This window comes from Octopus sinensis, linkage group LG14 (assembly GCF_006345805.1).
Source record: "Octopus sinensis linkage group LG14, ASM634580v1, whole genome shotgun sequence".
In the NCBI taxonomy this organism is placed as follows: Eukaryota; Metazoa; Mollusca; class Cephalopoda; order Octopoda; family Octopodidae; genus Octopus; species Octopus sinensis.
In genome coordinates this window covers 59921039-59936294 of record NC_043010.1, presented here as the reverse complement: position 1 = coordinate 59936294, position 15256 = coordinate 59921039, and the positions used below count along the sequence as shown (strand labels likewise).

Below are 15256 nucleotides of genomic sequence, written 5' to 3'. Positions count from 1 at the left end.
AAATTTTTACCCTTTGCTTATTTATCATATCAAGATTACTTAGAATTATCTATTAATCACAGACATTTGAATAAAGTGGAATATCTCTTCCAGCACAGTTCTTCTCGCATGGTCATTATCAGTGTATGTTGCATTATCTCGATTATGGAAGAAGGCTGACATAAAAATATTGGCTTAGAGAAATGGAAACAGTATTTTTACTGATAATTCTGCCTACAAGGAGATTCTCCTTGAAAGCAAGATATGCATTTTAGCATATCTCAAAAATTGGATTTATATTTTTCATTTTATGGAAAATAACATAAATTTGGCACATTACAAGAAGTGTGAGAAAATGACATTCATAAGTAAATTATTTCATTGCATACACAGCTATATATATGTGTATATATATATATATATATATATATATATATATATAATGTCAGTGTGCATACATGACAGAGTGTAAGCGCTCTGAGAGAAAAGTTGGACTTAAGAAGCATCAGAAGTGGTGTGCAAGAGATATGACTGCGCTGGCATGGCCATGTGTTGCGAATGGATAAGAAAAGTGTCACACCCTAGAAGTTGAGGGAACCTGTGGAAAAGGTAGACGCAGGAAAACCTGGGATGAGGTGGTGAAGCATGACCTTCGAACATTGGGCCTCACTGAGGCAATGACTAGTGACCAAGACCTTTGGAGATATGCTGTGCTTAAGAAGACCTGACAAGCCAAGTGAGGCCATAACCCGTGGCTGATTTCAGTGGTGTATAACCAGCCCACTTATGAGTATCCTTCATTCATTGGACAATAAACTTTGCTTGCGAAGACCTGTTGAGGCAAGTGAAATCAAAATTGCTGACGTGGCCGATGGAGCTTTAGGTGTTTTTGCTCAATAAAAACTCACAACGCCCAGTCTAGGAATGAAAACCACAATCCTACAAATCCAAGTGTTCTGCCCTAACCACTGGGCTATTGCTCCTCCACTATATGTATCATCATCATCATTTAACGTCCGTTCTCCATGCTAGCATGGGTTGGACGGTTCGACCGGGGTTCTGGGAAGCCAGAAGGCTGCACCAGGCTCCAGTCTAATTTGGCAATGTTTCTACAGCTGGATGCCCTTCCTAACGCCAACCACTCCGTGAGTGTAGTGGGTGCTTTTACGTGCCACCTGCACAGGTGCCAGGCGGGGCTGGCAACGGCCACGGTCAGATTGGTGTATTTTATGTGCCACCGGCACGGAAGCCAGTCGAGGCGGTGCTGGCATCGGCCACGAGTCGGATAGTGCTTTTTACGTACCACCAGACCAGGGATCCTGGCTGGTTCAATTCGATTTCGATTTCGCTTGCCCCAACATGTCTTCACAAGCAAAGGGGGTTGGCAAGGGTGCCTATACATATATATACTATAATAAAGAAAGCTGCTTATTAATTAGTTATGAGTATGTAACTTTTACTAAAAGAAAGCAATTATTAAAGACTACATTGCCAGAAAAATCATTAAAATTCCACTTTTAACATAGTTTTGTCAAATGTGGTTTCTATGATTCTTTTACCATTAAAGATTTCATGATTTCAGTCAGGAAACTAATTGTAATTCATTGCAAGGCAGTCGGCAGGTTTTTCATGTCTCATTCCCTTTCTTCTTTCTCTCTTCTTCCTCACAACACACTTCATTCTTCTCTGTTATTTCATTGTATACTTTTCATCTTTCCCAACCATACACACTTTGTTATTTATAATTTTGTGTCAGGTCAGAATAACAGAAAAGTTAAGTTATCACTTTAACAAAATAGAAAGATGATACCACATTAGTTTGGATGCTGTGTATCTAAGAAGGTTCCAGATATGTGTTTATGTGGATGTAAGAAATATCAGAAGACAACATCTTTTCATTAATAAATATAACAATTTATTTGTTGATGGTAAATCACACATGTGGATGCAGAAAAAACACATCACCAGGTATTGTGTGAGACCTGAGTTAATTTCCCATAGCATACAAGTTAGTTAAGTTTGGAACCTGAAGATTTCAAGCTGTAAGCATATACAGCAAATCCAATGAGTGGCATCCAAGGTGAGTTAGAATCTCACGAATAAACCAGCAACTACATCTTGTCAGCATGTAGTAACAGCAATGAAGTGTTGGCATTTAGGTGGTCCAACAGCAACTGATGTTTACATCTCAACGTTCTATTGGCAACTGACTTTTTGCCTTTCAAAACTGGCACACTTCACCACTGAGTGGAAGTTGCCACATGTATCCTTCTGCAGCCAGCAGTAATTGGATGAAATTGGCCCAGCATGACTGTGCTATGTCACCACAACAAAATAGTGCTGACATACATGTCTCACTACAAATATCCTCCTGCAAACTGAAAGTGTAAAGCAAAATATACCTCTCAGGGCCAACAAAAAAAAAAGAAAAATTGAGAGCAACATTCAAAATGTGCAAAGTATGTGTGTAGGTGCAGGCAAAAGCTGAGAGAGATGAATGTAGAGGGAAAAAAAGAGGATCCAAGGACAAGATCTACTTGAGTGAGTTTGAATAGCAGTGTTGCTTTGGATGTGTAGAATGGGGAATATGCCAATCAATGTGTAACTGAAGCAGAGGGTGAGTGCTGAGTATACCTGACACCACATGACTGAAACAGAGGATGAGTGCTGAGTATACCTGACACCACATGACTGAAGCAGAGGATGAGTGCTGAGTATACCTGACACCACATGACTGAAGCAGAGGATGAGTGCTGAGTATACCTGACACCACATGACTGAAGCAGAGGATGAGTGCTGAGTATACCTGACACCACATGACTGAAGCAGAGGATGAGTGCTTAGTATACCTGACACCACATGACTGAAGCAGAGGATGAGTGCTGAGTATACCTGACACCACATGGCTGAAACAGGATGAGTGCTGAGTATACCTGACACCACATGACCGAAACAGAGGATGAGTGCTGAGTATACCTGACACCACATGACTGAGGCAGAGAATGAGTGCTGAGTATACCTGACACCACATGACTCTAGGCAGAAGATGAGTGCTGAGTATACCTGACACCACATGACCGAAGCAAAGGATGAGTGCTGAGTATACCTGACACCACATGACTGAAGCAAAGGATGAGTGCTGAGTATACCTGACACCACATGACTGAAGCAAAGGATGAGTGCTGAGTATACCTGACACCACATGACTGAAACAGCAGATGAGTGCTGAGTATACCTTACACCACATGACTGAAACAGAGGATGAGTGCTAAGTATACCTGATGCCACATGACTGAAACAGGGAATGAGTGCTGAGTATACCTGACACCACATGACTGAAACAGAGGATGAGTGCTGAGTATACCTGACACCACATGACTGAAACAGAGGATGAGTGCTGAGTATACCTGACACCACATGACTGAAACAGAGGATGAGTGCTGAGTATACCTGACACCACATGACTGAGGCAGAGGATGAGTGCTGAGTATACCTGACACCACATGACTGAGGCAGAGAATGAGTGCTGAGTATACCTGACACCACATGACTGAGGCAGAGGATGAGTGCTGAGTATACCTGACACCACATGACTGAGGCAGAGAATGAGTGCTGAGTATACCTGATACCACATGACTGAAACGGAATGAGTGCTGAGTATATCTGACACCACATGACTGAAACAGAGGATGAGTGCTGAGTATACCTGACACCATATGACTAAAGCAGAGAATGAGTGCTGAGTATATCTGACACCACATGACTGAAACGGAATGAGTGCTGAGTATACCTGACACCATATGACTAAGGCAGAGAATGAGTGCTGAGTATACCTGACACCACATGACCGAAACAGAGAATGAGTGCTGAGTATACCTGACACCACATGACCGAAACAGGGAATGAGTGCTGAGTATACCTGACACCACATGACTGAAACAGAGGATGAGTGCTGAGTATACCTGACACCATATGACTAAAGCAGAGAATGAGTGCTGAGTATACCTGACACCACATGACCGAAACAGAGAATGAGTGCTGAGTATACCTGACACCACATGACTGAGGCAGAGGATGAGTGTGCGCATGAGTGACAAGAATGGCAGAGTGACACGCTGGTGTGTTGCAAGAGACAGGCAACTTTATTTATACGATGACCAATCAGGGGTCTAATAGAGACAAGTTATGTCTTACAAAGGGAGCAGAGAGCATGTGATAGCAACTGAAAGCATTGTACGTGGTACATGTGTGTAATTGGGTAACGGCATGCAAGCATGTGTATAGAAACGTTGAGACAATTTTACAAATAATATGCAGAATATCCACACCAAATATGTACTTGGTTAGATAAAGTCAAGAAAAAGTACAAAGAAACAAGTGATATGCAAAACTAGGCAAATGCAAAGGAAAGTGAACAAGCATGTAAATACATGAAAAAGGCATGCCTAGAATATAGCTGCCTCCTGTGCCTCCACGTACCACACAAAACATTATGAGAATTGAGTCACCCCAGGAAGCAATTACTCGACAAAGGAACAGCCTGAGTGATATTGGTTATTGGGACCACCTTAAAACACTGAAACTTATTCTGTGAGCACTACATCATTTGCACAAATTCAGAATTCCTGAAAGGCTGGGACCCCAAGTCAAATGCTCCCTACACAATTCAGGCTCACAACACATAAATACACTGCAACAGAATTACTTTTCATAAACGGGCCCTACTCTATTTGATATTACCCCAAAATAAATGAAAGGAGAAAAAACTTAACACCACCTTCAAATTTCATCAAGTGATACCACACAAGTCAGCTATTCCTGGATACCTCTTGGTCAACAAGTCCCTTCTTGAATGGAGCATGTTACCACAAAGCTTAACTTTAAAGGGCTCATCAGATTCTATCAGGTGGTGCTATTCAGTTGGATATGGCCTAAGCCAGGTTTTGACAGAAACATACCTAAATTTATATATATATATATATATATATATATATATATATATATATATATATATATATATATCCCGTGATCACATGACCGACCAGGCTATCAGATGTTGCTACACATCGCTGGTCACAATGCGCTTTGCATTGTTTTAGCCTTCAAATGACGCCACCCCGCTGGCTAAGCGAGCAGGCCAACAGATGAAAGAGTTAGAGAAAGTTGTGGCGAAAGAGTACAGCAGGGATCGCCACCATCCCCTGCCGGAGCCTCGTGGAGCTTTAGGCGTTTTTTCGCTCAATAAACACTCATAACGCCCGATCTGGGAATCGAAACCGCGATCCTACGACTGTAAGTCCACTGCCCTAACTACTGGGCCATTGCGCCTCCATATATATATCAAAATAAGCAACAAGGATATCCAGAGGTAATGCAGTATGATCATTTCATGCAACTCCATTTCACTGAACAATGCAATCATTTCATTCGATCAAATGAACTCACACAACACTGAAAGCATCCTAAAGTGAGAGATTCTGATGCCCTGTCTGATTCCTGACTATTCAAATATATAAAATTTGAACTATTATTTGTATATTTACAGTTAGAAACATATTGTTAACTATATTATGTTGTTGGTACAACATGTTCTTTGTCTATCTCCTTAACTTATTGGAGATTTTAGGTAAAATTATATTAATGTGTCCATCTGTTTTAATTTAATTAAATTCTATGTCTTTGTGCAGCTGAGGATTGCTCTACATTTTAAATTGATCTAATGAAATGATTGCATTGTTCAATTAAATGGAGTTGCATGAAACGATCGTACAGCATTACCTCTGGATATCCTTGTTGCTTATTTTGATTTTAATCACTGTATATATATATATATATATATATGTGCCTTGGATCGCAGGATGGCCTGCTGTGTTTACCTTGGATCGTAGGGTGACCTGCTGTGCTTGAAGAGACCTATTGAGTCAAGTACATGAACATCAACATTAAAAAATCAAATGGAAATTGTAGTTGTGATACCTGTGCTGGTGGCACGTAAAAAGCACCAACCGATCATGGCCGTTGCCAGCCTTCCCTGGCACATAAAAAGCACCCACTACACTCACGGAGTGGTTGGCGTTAGGAAACACAGCTGTAGAAACACTGCCAGATCAGACTGGAGCCTGGTGCAGCCTTCTGGTTTCCTAGACCTCGGTCGAACCGTCCAACCCATTCTAGCATGGAAAACGGACATTAAACGATGATGATGATGATATATATATATATATATATATATATATATATATATATATATATATATATATATATTTATACATACATACACACACACACACATATACACAGGTAGTTATGCAATAGTTTTATACAAAGATATATACTAGCAGAAAACTACCTGGAGGATGGTGTTTCTGCTAGTACATATAATATATCTGTATATATTTAATGTGTGTGTATTGATATAGATAATGTACAGGTGAATGCACCTGCCAATCATTGTTCCAACTGAACTGGAACACGCCCCCTCCCACTGATTCGTGTTTTCAACAACCACACTTGCTTCGTATACATATCTGTTGGAATGAGGAGTGCACTCATCCATAGTAGACACAGTCGTCAGGATGCTGACTGAGAGAAGTGAACTCACACAACACTGAAAGCATCCTAAAGTGAGAGATTCTGATGCCCTGTCTGATTCCTGACCATTCAAATATAAAAAATTTGAACTATTATTTGTATATTTACAGCTAGAAACATATTGTTAAGAATGCCACTTTTGTTGTGATTATGAAAGTAGTGATGCTGCTGGTGGTGGTGGTGGTGGTGGTGGCAATGATGATGATGATGATGATCATAACCAGAGCTTAGAGTATTATAAAATCTAAAAATGCAGCCAGAAAGTGTCTTTTAAAAAAGTTTTAAATGATGTGCATGAAATATAGCAGAATAGGTTTATTAAAAATGTATTGAAGAGAAAAATTGAAATCTTATTCCCATAAATTAAAATATAACAAAGATGAACCAAAAGTAGATTAAATGGGGAAAAAAAAGTATCTATTGCTCTACTTGACATTTATATATGTAAGTTATAACTGGGGAGAAAAAATGGATTTATTAAAATTCCTATTACCGAAAGAATATTTTTATATTAATATAAATAAGTTCCATTATGAAATTCACAATATTTTTACAATGACATATACTGTGGCTCTTTAGTTTAATCACACACACACACACACATGTATGTTTGCACACACACATTTACACACACTCACATACATGTGTGCACACATAAACTTGTACACACACATACATGTGCAAACACACAAGCACAGACACATGTGTGCAAGCAGGTGCACACACACACACATACACACTCTCTCTCTCTCTTTCTCTCCACTTTCTCTTTTGCTCTCTCTCTCTCTCCTTCTGTTTCTCACCCTCTCTTTCTCTCTCTCCTTCTCTCTCTCGCTCTCTTTCTCTCTCTCTTCTCTCTCCTGTTTCTCACCCTCTCTCCTTCTCTCTCTCTCCTTCTCTCTCTCACCCTCTCTATTTCTCTCGCTCTCTTTCTCTCCTTCTCTCTCTCTCTCTCTCCTGTTTCTCACCTCTCTCTCTTTCTCTCTCTCTCTCTCTCTCTCCTCTTTCTCACCCTCTCTATTTCTCTCTGCTGGATGCAATCTATCAATGCTACTGCAAAAGAATGAACATTTTAGCCAACAGGCAACACTCTGATGTTTGAAGATAATTGATGAGAAGCGAAGACGTTTTTCCCGGCCAACTCAACTCTCAGGATGGAAATGCCAGGAAGACACTGGTTATCTCCCTTGCTTGCTTCCTCACAGATTCTAATCAATGAATAACAAATTAAGGGGCAGTTATGTAAATTTTTATTATTGTTGGCATAATTTAGCTATAGACTAGCCCTGATTGAGTAAACTTATAATTAAAATCATTCCAGCCATGACCATCACGTCCTTTCTTCCAGGCAAAGTATTACTCAAAGTGTCCTTCCTTTCGGTGATATGTGGAAGATTTGGCTGACATAAGAATAAAGTCCAGATTTATAGGAAAGAGTGTGAATTTGTCTCATTCATGCCTTTCTCAACAGCATTAAGGGTATGAATATATGAAAGGATGACCAATTCTCGCTAAGGATTTACTTTTATTCTATGAGGTCCACTACAGTTACCAAAATATGAGACTCCTAAGTTTGACATGGAGGGCTTCTGATACTGTGGGAGCACTGTTACCCTTTAGCAGAACTGTTATCCAGCCACGCATGGTTTGGTTAGTTCAGCCAACTGCTCTACCTCACACATAGATACACACTACCCCCTATTACAAAGTCACGGGGAAATTTTAATCAGTCCCAGCCAAGCCTCTGAGAAAGTCGGACATAATTTGTCATGTCGCTGTCAGAGCTCAACTCCACTATGTGGACGATACCGAAGGAAGAAACTCTCTAGAACTAAATAACTATTTACGAACCGTTTGAGCATTTATCCTGTTCACAGTTTACAATATACACTGACAGTAAGTGCTACATGTTATTTATGCTGCATACACCTTCTTCTAGATTTGTGACCCTATAACATGTAGCTCAAAATGTTCTTTTGTTCACATAGGACACTGTCATACCATACCTCTAAATGCTGTACCCTGTATGCTGTCAAGCAGACCTTGATTTAATGCTATCCTCATTTCCTCTTATAATAAATTACTATGTTCCATTAAACCTTCTGAACATTGTCTATCATTGCGTTACAAGGTACCATACTACTGCTGTTATAAAAGTCAGGTGTTATTTTGGTGCCTATTCACTAAAAACTGATGACCCCCGACACAAAGTAAAAAAAACTGATGACCTTGGTGTGGACTAAAAATTGGTGACCCTGAGCTAAAAGAATTGCAGTCTTTGCTCACTTCTTCATTATTATTATTATTATTATTATTATTATTATTATTATTATTATTTATTATTATTATTATTATTATTATTATTATTATTATTATTATTATTATTATTATGGCAGTGAACTGGCAGAATTTCTTAGCATGCTGGGCAAAATGCTTGGCAGCATTTCATCTGTTTTAATGTTCTGAGTTCAAATTCCGCTGAAATTGACTTTACCTTTCATCCTTTCGGAGTCGATAAAACAGGTACCAGTCAAGTACTGGGGTTCATATAATTGACTTCCCTCTCCCCTCAAAGACTGCTGGCCCTGTGCCAAAATTTGAAATTATTATTATTATTATTATTATGATTGTATGTAGGTAGGGGCACATCCTTTGCCTCCCTACATGTGGACTACTAAAGAAACAATTTCATGATATAAAGAGAGCTCACCTAAATATACACACCTGGTTACCAAGTTCTACATGCATGAATGAATTCTAACATCATAACCCTGAATTTAATGAATAAAAATTTCTTCAAAACACCCCTCTATCCCAACCCTAACCCTAACCACCTAATTACCACTCCACTCAAACCCAATAAAGATCTTTCGTTCAACAGACACTATAGAAAGTCAAGAGTAACTCTAATATGTTGCAGACCAATGATGGCTGAGGTGGCCAAAACTTCAAAGTCACTGTCAGTAATATTCAGGTTTAAGAACAATAAATCTGTACTCTACAAAAGTATAGAGTGACTCTGATGATTAATGTCAAATGTATATAAAATCATCATCATCATAATTTAATGTCATTTTCCCATGCTGGCATGGGTTGGACAGGTTGACAGGGGCTGGATAGGCAGAATACTGCACCAAGCTACAATGTCTGTTTTGGCAGGGTTTTTATGGCTGGATGCCCTTCCTAACACCAACCACTTTACTGTGCAGACTGAGTGCTTTATATAAGAGCAAAATATTAGTAAACTGAACATATGTTTATATAATATCACTTTAGAGAATAATCATAATCGTTTTCTTCTTCCTGGCATGGGTTGGGTGGGACTTTTATTGAGGGAGTGTTTTATAGTGAGATGCTATAAGTATGAATTGACTGTATGTCAGTGTAATATTGGAGGAGACCCCCTTCGGTCATGAATGAGACCATGGGATTGCACCTAGAAAGTTACCCTCTGAGGCACAAGTCTGGGCAAGTCCCATGCATACCAGCCTCTCCTGTCCACACCACTGATGTTATCCAAGGGAAAGGCAGAGGCTTGGCACCAGTGACGTCGCAACTCATTTCTAAAACTGAGTGAACTGGAGCAATGTGAAATAAAGTGTCTTTCTCAAGAACACAACATGCAGCCCGGTCCGGGAATCGAACTGACAACCTCACGATCGTAAGCTCGATGCTCTAACCACTGAGCCATGCGCCTTCACAATATTACAGCACTGAAAATGCTCAAATATACTCATGTAATCTTCAGGTAATCAACATTACGGATGAAGTTTGGATATTGATGAGTCCTCACTCAATTTCAGACTTTCCATGTGTCACTTGTGTGAGGTTTATATGGATAAAATATAACCAATCTTTCTTAATAATAGAATAGTTTTTGCTTCTGTAAACCATGCAGGAATTCCTAAATGTAGAATTACTGAACCCCTGCTATTATGGAGAAAATGGATAGAAACAAGGGTAATGGAGGAATTGCTGTAGGTTAATCGTTAAGGTTTATCAGTGAGAGGCAAAAAGTGGGTAAATAGATACAATTAAGTAGATTAGTAAGAGAGGACTGGTTAATGGATATTACTTAAAAATCTGTGACAAAGTGTAAATGTTTCCCATTAAGTGCAGGCATAACATTGATGGTTAAGAAGATTTGCAATCATATGGTGTTTCTGTGTCCAATCTCACTGCACAACACCTTGAGCAAGTTTCTTCTACTGTAGACTCAGGCTGACAATGCCTTTGGAATTAAATTTCTTAAATGGAAACTGTGTGGAAATCTATTGTGTGTGTGTAGAGACAGACAGACAGACAGTGTGATTGCAAGTACAAAGAGTATTGAGTCCCTTCATATCAGAAAATAACTCAGTGAATTGAGAAATAATGCCAGATTGAAATAAATCCTGGTAGGGGTCAATATAATTAACTAAAACCCATGTAGATGGTGCTCCAGCATGACCACAATCCAAGGAATCCAAGAATTAAAATCAACAGTAATGTAGCAAAGGAGGTAGAGACAGATTTAAACCAATTCCATAGAGTTAACATCATTTGTCATAGTTCTGGTGCTAAGGTTCTAGGTACCAGTAACATACTGAGGGGGTTAATCTTAAAACATTTGATCACATCTGGTGTGTTTGTCTCTTCAAGAGGAGAAACAAAATGTCGTTTCAGAGTTGAAGAGAAAATTTGCACAAAAACTGATAAAGGGTAGACAACTCTTGATTAGACGTATTTTATTGGAGCAGTTGAAGAAACGAAGCATTCAGAGCACGATGTTGACGATGATGATGATGCTGGTGTTGACGATGATGATGATGATGATGATGATGATGATGGTCGTGCAATGATAGCTGTAAATAATATAGTTAAAGGTTGGCTGATATATTTAATAAAAGGATCCAAATGAGATGCTTAATTAAAATTAAACCCAACAGAGAGGCGAAATGATTAATTAGCTTTAATGAGTAATTCTGAGCATAAGAAAAAAGAAAGAGAGGGTATACTGCAAAATCCCATCTCAGGAAAAGGTTATGCAGGGAACGGGGTGGAGTGATATTTCTAGCATTTAGTCAGAAAGTGAAGGGCAGCACTCATGAACCTATTTTTTCAGAGCCCAGGAGACTGGAGAGAGACGGAGGGGCGGGGAATCAACTTCCAACCGCAGACCTGACCTGAATGTGTGCAACAGAGTGAAGTGCATTAAAGGCCCCTAAGGACCAGGTGGTGGTGTTTAACTGGGCAGCAGAATGCAAACAGACCCGAACCAATTCAACAAAGTATCTTAGTCTGGGACTCTGACAATTCTTATCAAGTCCCCAAGCTGAAACAAGGGAAGTCAAGACTGACATCAGCTAGATTTGAACTTAGATTGCAGAGAACTGGAAACAAATACTATGAGACATTTTGTGTGACACCCTGATGACTCTGTCAATTCCCCACCTGTCTAGATGCAAATGATGATGATGAGGATGGTAATTATCATTATCTGTTGACAAAGGAAGGAAAGGAGAAAAATTGGTAGAAATTGTTTGACAACAATAATGTTGATGGTGGGAGCAATGACAGTGATTAAGACATCATTAATTAGGGATTCGAATAATATTGGTGGTGATGATGATGATGATGGTATTTAAGACATTATTAGCATATCAATAAGGTGGTGAGCTGGCAGAATCGTTAGCACACTGGGCGAAATGCTTAGCAGTATTTTGTCTGGCTTTACGTTCTGAGTTCAAATTCCACCGAGGTCAACTTTGCCTTTCATCCTTTCAGGGTTGATAAATTAAGTACCAGTTGCATACTGGGGTCGGTCTAATCGACTGCCCCACCACCCACCAAAACAAAAAGAGAAAAAAAATTCAGGCCTTGTGCCTATAGCAGAAAGGATTATTAACATGTCAATGTGATAATGTTGATGGAGATAGTAATGATGGTGATTAAGGCATTAACTCATGACTGTAATAATGCTCATAATAGGGGACAATGTTAGTGATTAACTTGTGACAATTGTAATTATTTATCTCCTGTCAAACTTAATTAAGTAGATTAAAGGTATTCCAGTCTTTTACAGGTTATGTAGGACTACAATTTCCAAAGTAACCTTTTTTCTGTAAGGCAATAGAGTGTGACTTTGAAGGAGATTTGGCTGATGTTTCTTGCATTCATATGACCATGTTGAGGATCTTTCTCTGCTGTATAACTTGTTGGAGATTGCTTTTTATAAGTTCTGTTCTGGCTTGTTGAGGTTCAGTTCCGGTTAAGAATAAATATAATACTTGTGCTTGAAGGAAAAATATAGAAATGTTGTGTGAATTGTTTGAAGTAAATTGTTGACAGTTGAAGATTGAATGGGTAAAAGATAAACTCTACCTAAATGGTTTCTTTCCACATTGTCACTGGGCAGTAAAGAATTCCTCAAGACATTACTACTGAGAAAACAATTTAAATGTTAGGCAAGTTACTTCACTGGAATGTCACTTAAGGCCGTTGTTGCTCTGCACCCAATATTATCCATTAACAATATCTATTGATACCAAATCAATTGTTACTAATATCTGTAACGTTCAGGAAGTTTCTAAACTTGCACACACACTCTGCCAACTGGCTTCATATGCAACACTCAGTAAATCAGATTCAAATGGTTGCCTCCTGCTACTGCAGCTGCTCTGTTTTTTTACTATTCTTTAAAACATTCTTCTACTGATTTATTAAGAAATCTGACAATTATGCAAGGGCAGAATCTCTTTTACATCAAGTAAAAGATTGTAATGCTTCTCCATCATCAGTTTGTATCCTACATAATTTGGATTACAACATTGCTCTCTGTTCCAATCCTTGTATCACTAAAATTGTGTTAAACTAATGGGAAAAAGTTGAAAATATGAGATCTTTTTTTTCCCCCTTTTTATACCTCTTCCATTGACATGATACAACTTACACCAATATGATATTTACTAATTCACTCTACAATCATCACCTGTTCAAGTCCATAAAAGAACCAATTTTTTTGCAAGTCAGGCTTGGCATAAGCTATGTTTGTTATTCTTTTATCAGTTAAAGATACTGACAAGTTGTGGTGCACCTGAGCACTGTATACAATAATTTCATTATTATTATTATTATACTAGTTCTCATAAGTGAATTTTCTTCCTCTTCAACTTTATCCTTCAGCAAAGGTCACAGCTTTCAATTCTACATAACATCACTTATTTTTCTCACTATTATCATCATTTCTTAACTCTATACTACATAATAGAAGATGATAGTACCTAGAAATATAATGAAAGCAAACTATTTAAAAGTGAGGGTCCTCTGAAATTGGACATATTTACAAAGTCGGAAAACAGCACAGCTCCCATGACTTCAGGAAACATTTTTTCACGCTGAGGGTTGCTGAAGCATGGAACAAACTGCCGGCATCAGTTGTTAGTTGTCGGAGCACTGCATCCTTCAAAACTTCTATGCTTCCTGAGATTCGCCAACACTACACTTGATTTTCTCCCCTCCATACACACACAAGCATGTATCTGACTCATACATTGTTCGCTTTCCAGGCATTTCTACATTACTGCAATGTACTTTATATGCACTTTCTGACAAGTTGTGGTGCACCTGAGCACTGTATACAATTAATTTCATTATTATTATTATTTCATTATAAAGCTGATACATATGATAAATTTAATTGTAGCATTCGGGTGGACAGTCTCTCTGGTAATATTTCACAGAGTGAAGGGTAGATTGGATAATATTTGTGTACAAAGTGAGACATTGCTTCATATGTGGTAGATGTAGTTAGTAACAAAAGAACATGTTAAATAAATTCTTTCAAATGCTTGTTGATAGCTTATGTTATCTGGATGACCTAAATAGAAATGGTGGTGATTGTTTTGAAAGTATAGTAGCCAAGGAAGCTAGTTCCTTTACTAACAGCAAAGGGTTTCCCTTTTTAGAATGAAGGGCAGATTGCTTGATGCTGTATAGTAACAAGACAGGGGCATTGAATGTAAAGAATTTATGAAGGCTAAAAAGAAATGAAGTGGGTAGGCTTTACTGAATGAGTAATGTTAATGTGCATGAATAAATGGACTGAGAAAGGACCTGAATATAAGGGGAATCGGAAAGCTTTATCAAGCTGAGTGCTCAAAGTAACTAAAAACCTATGGAAGAATAAAACCCTGGAAGATGAGATGATGCGATGCAGGTTGATCTCAAAATATTGAGTTCCATAAAGGAAATAATTGGGAACATATGGTGTGGAGAAAACCCTTCATTTATGCAAGCCTGGTGAAACCGACATGAAAATGGAGGGGGTGATGCAGTGTTGGATGTGTAATAATATAGATTTCACTTTGGGTTCTACCTCTCCCTTATTATGTCACTGCTAAACCTCCATCTACTTCCCCCACCTCCTGTTTGACCCTTTCATCTGTCACTCACCTTCCATTCACTATATACCACACTGTCTGTGTTATGAAGGATGGCACTGGATCTGTTCCTCACCAGCACCACATTTATTATTAAGGAATTGCACCAAATCTGTCCCCTATCCAGTGCACCTTACCATCACCTTTCTCTACAACCTGCCATCATTCCTTTACTCTTGGGTTATTCATTATTGACATATTCATACCATTGCCCACTGTCCATCTGTGTGTGTGTGTCACTCTCTCTCTCTCTCTCTCTCTCTCTC

At 38.8% G+C, this 15256-nt stretch overlaps 2 protein-coding genes across 5 annotated transcripts in view; both read right to left on the bottom strand.

The window, feature by feature from the left end:
• The window catches only part of LOC115219405 (protocadherin-19-like), a 273644-nt gene that overhangs the window by 135894 nt on the left and 122494 nt on the right, over positions 1-15256 (bottom strand). The window lies entirely within an intron of this gene.
• The window catches only part of LOC115219404 (protocadherin beta-15-like), a 70265-nt gene that overhangs the window by 42718 nt on the left and 12291 nt on the right, over positions 1-15256 (bottom strand). The gene's annotated exons all lie outside the window — the stretch shown is intronic.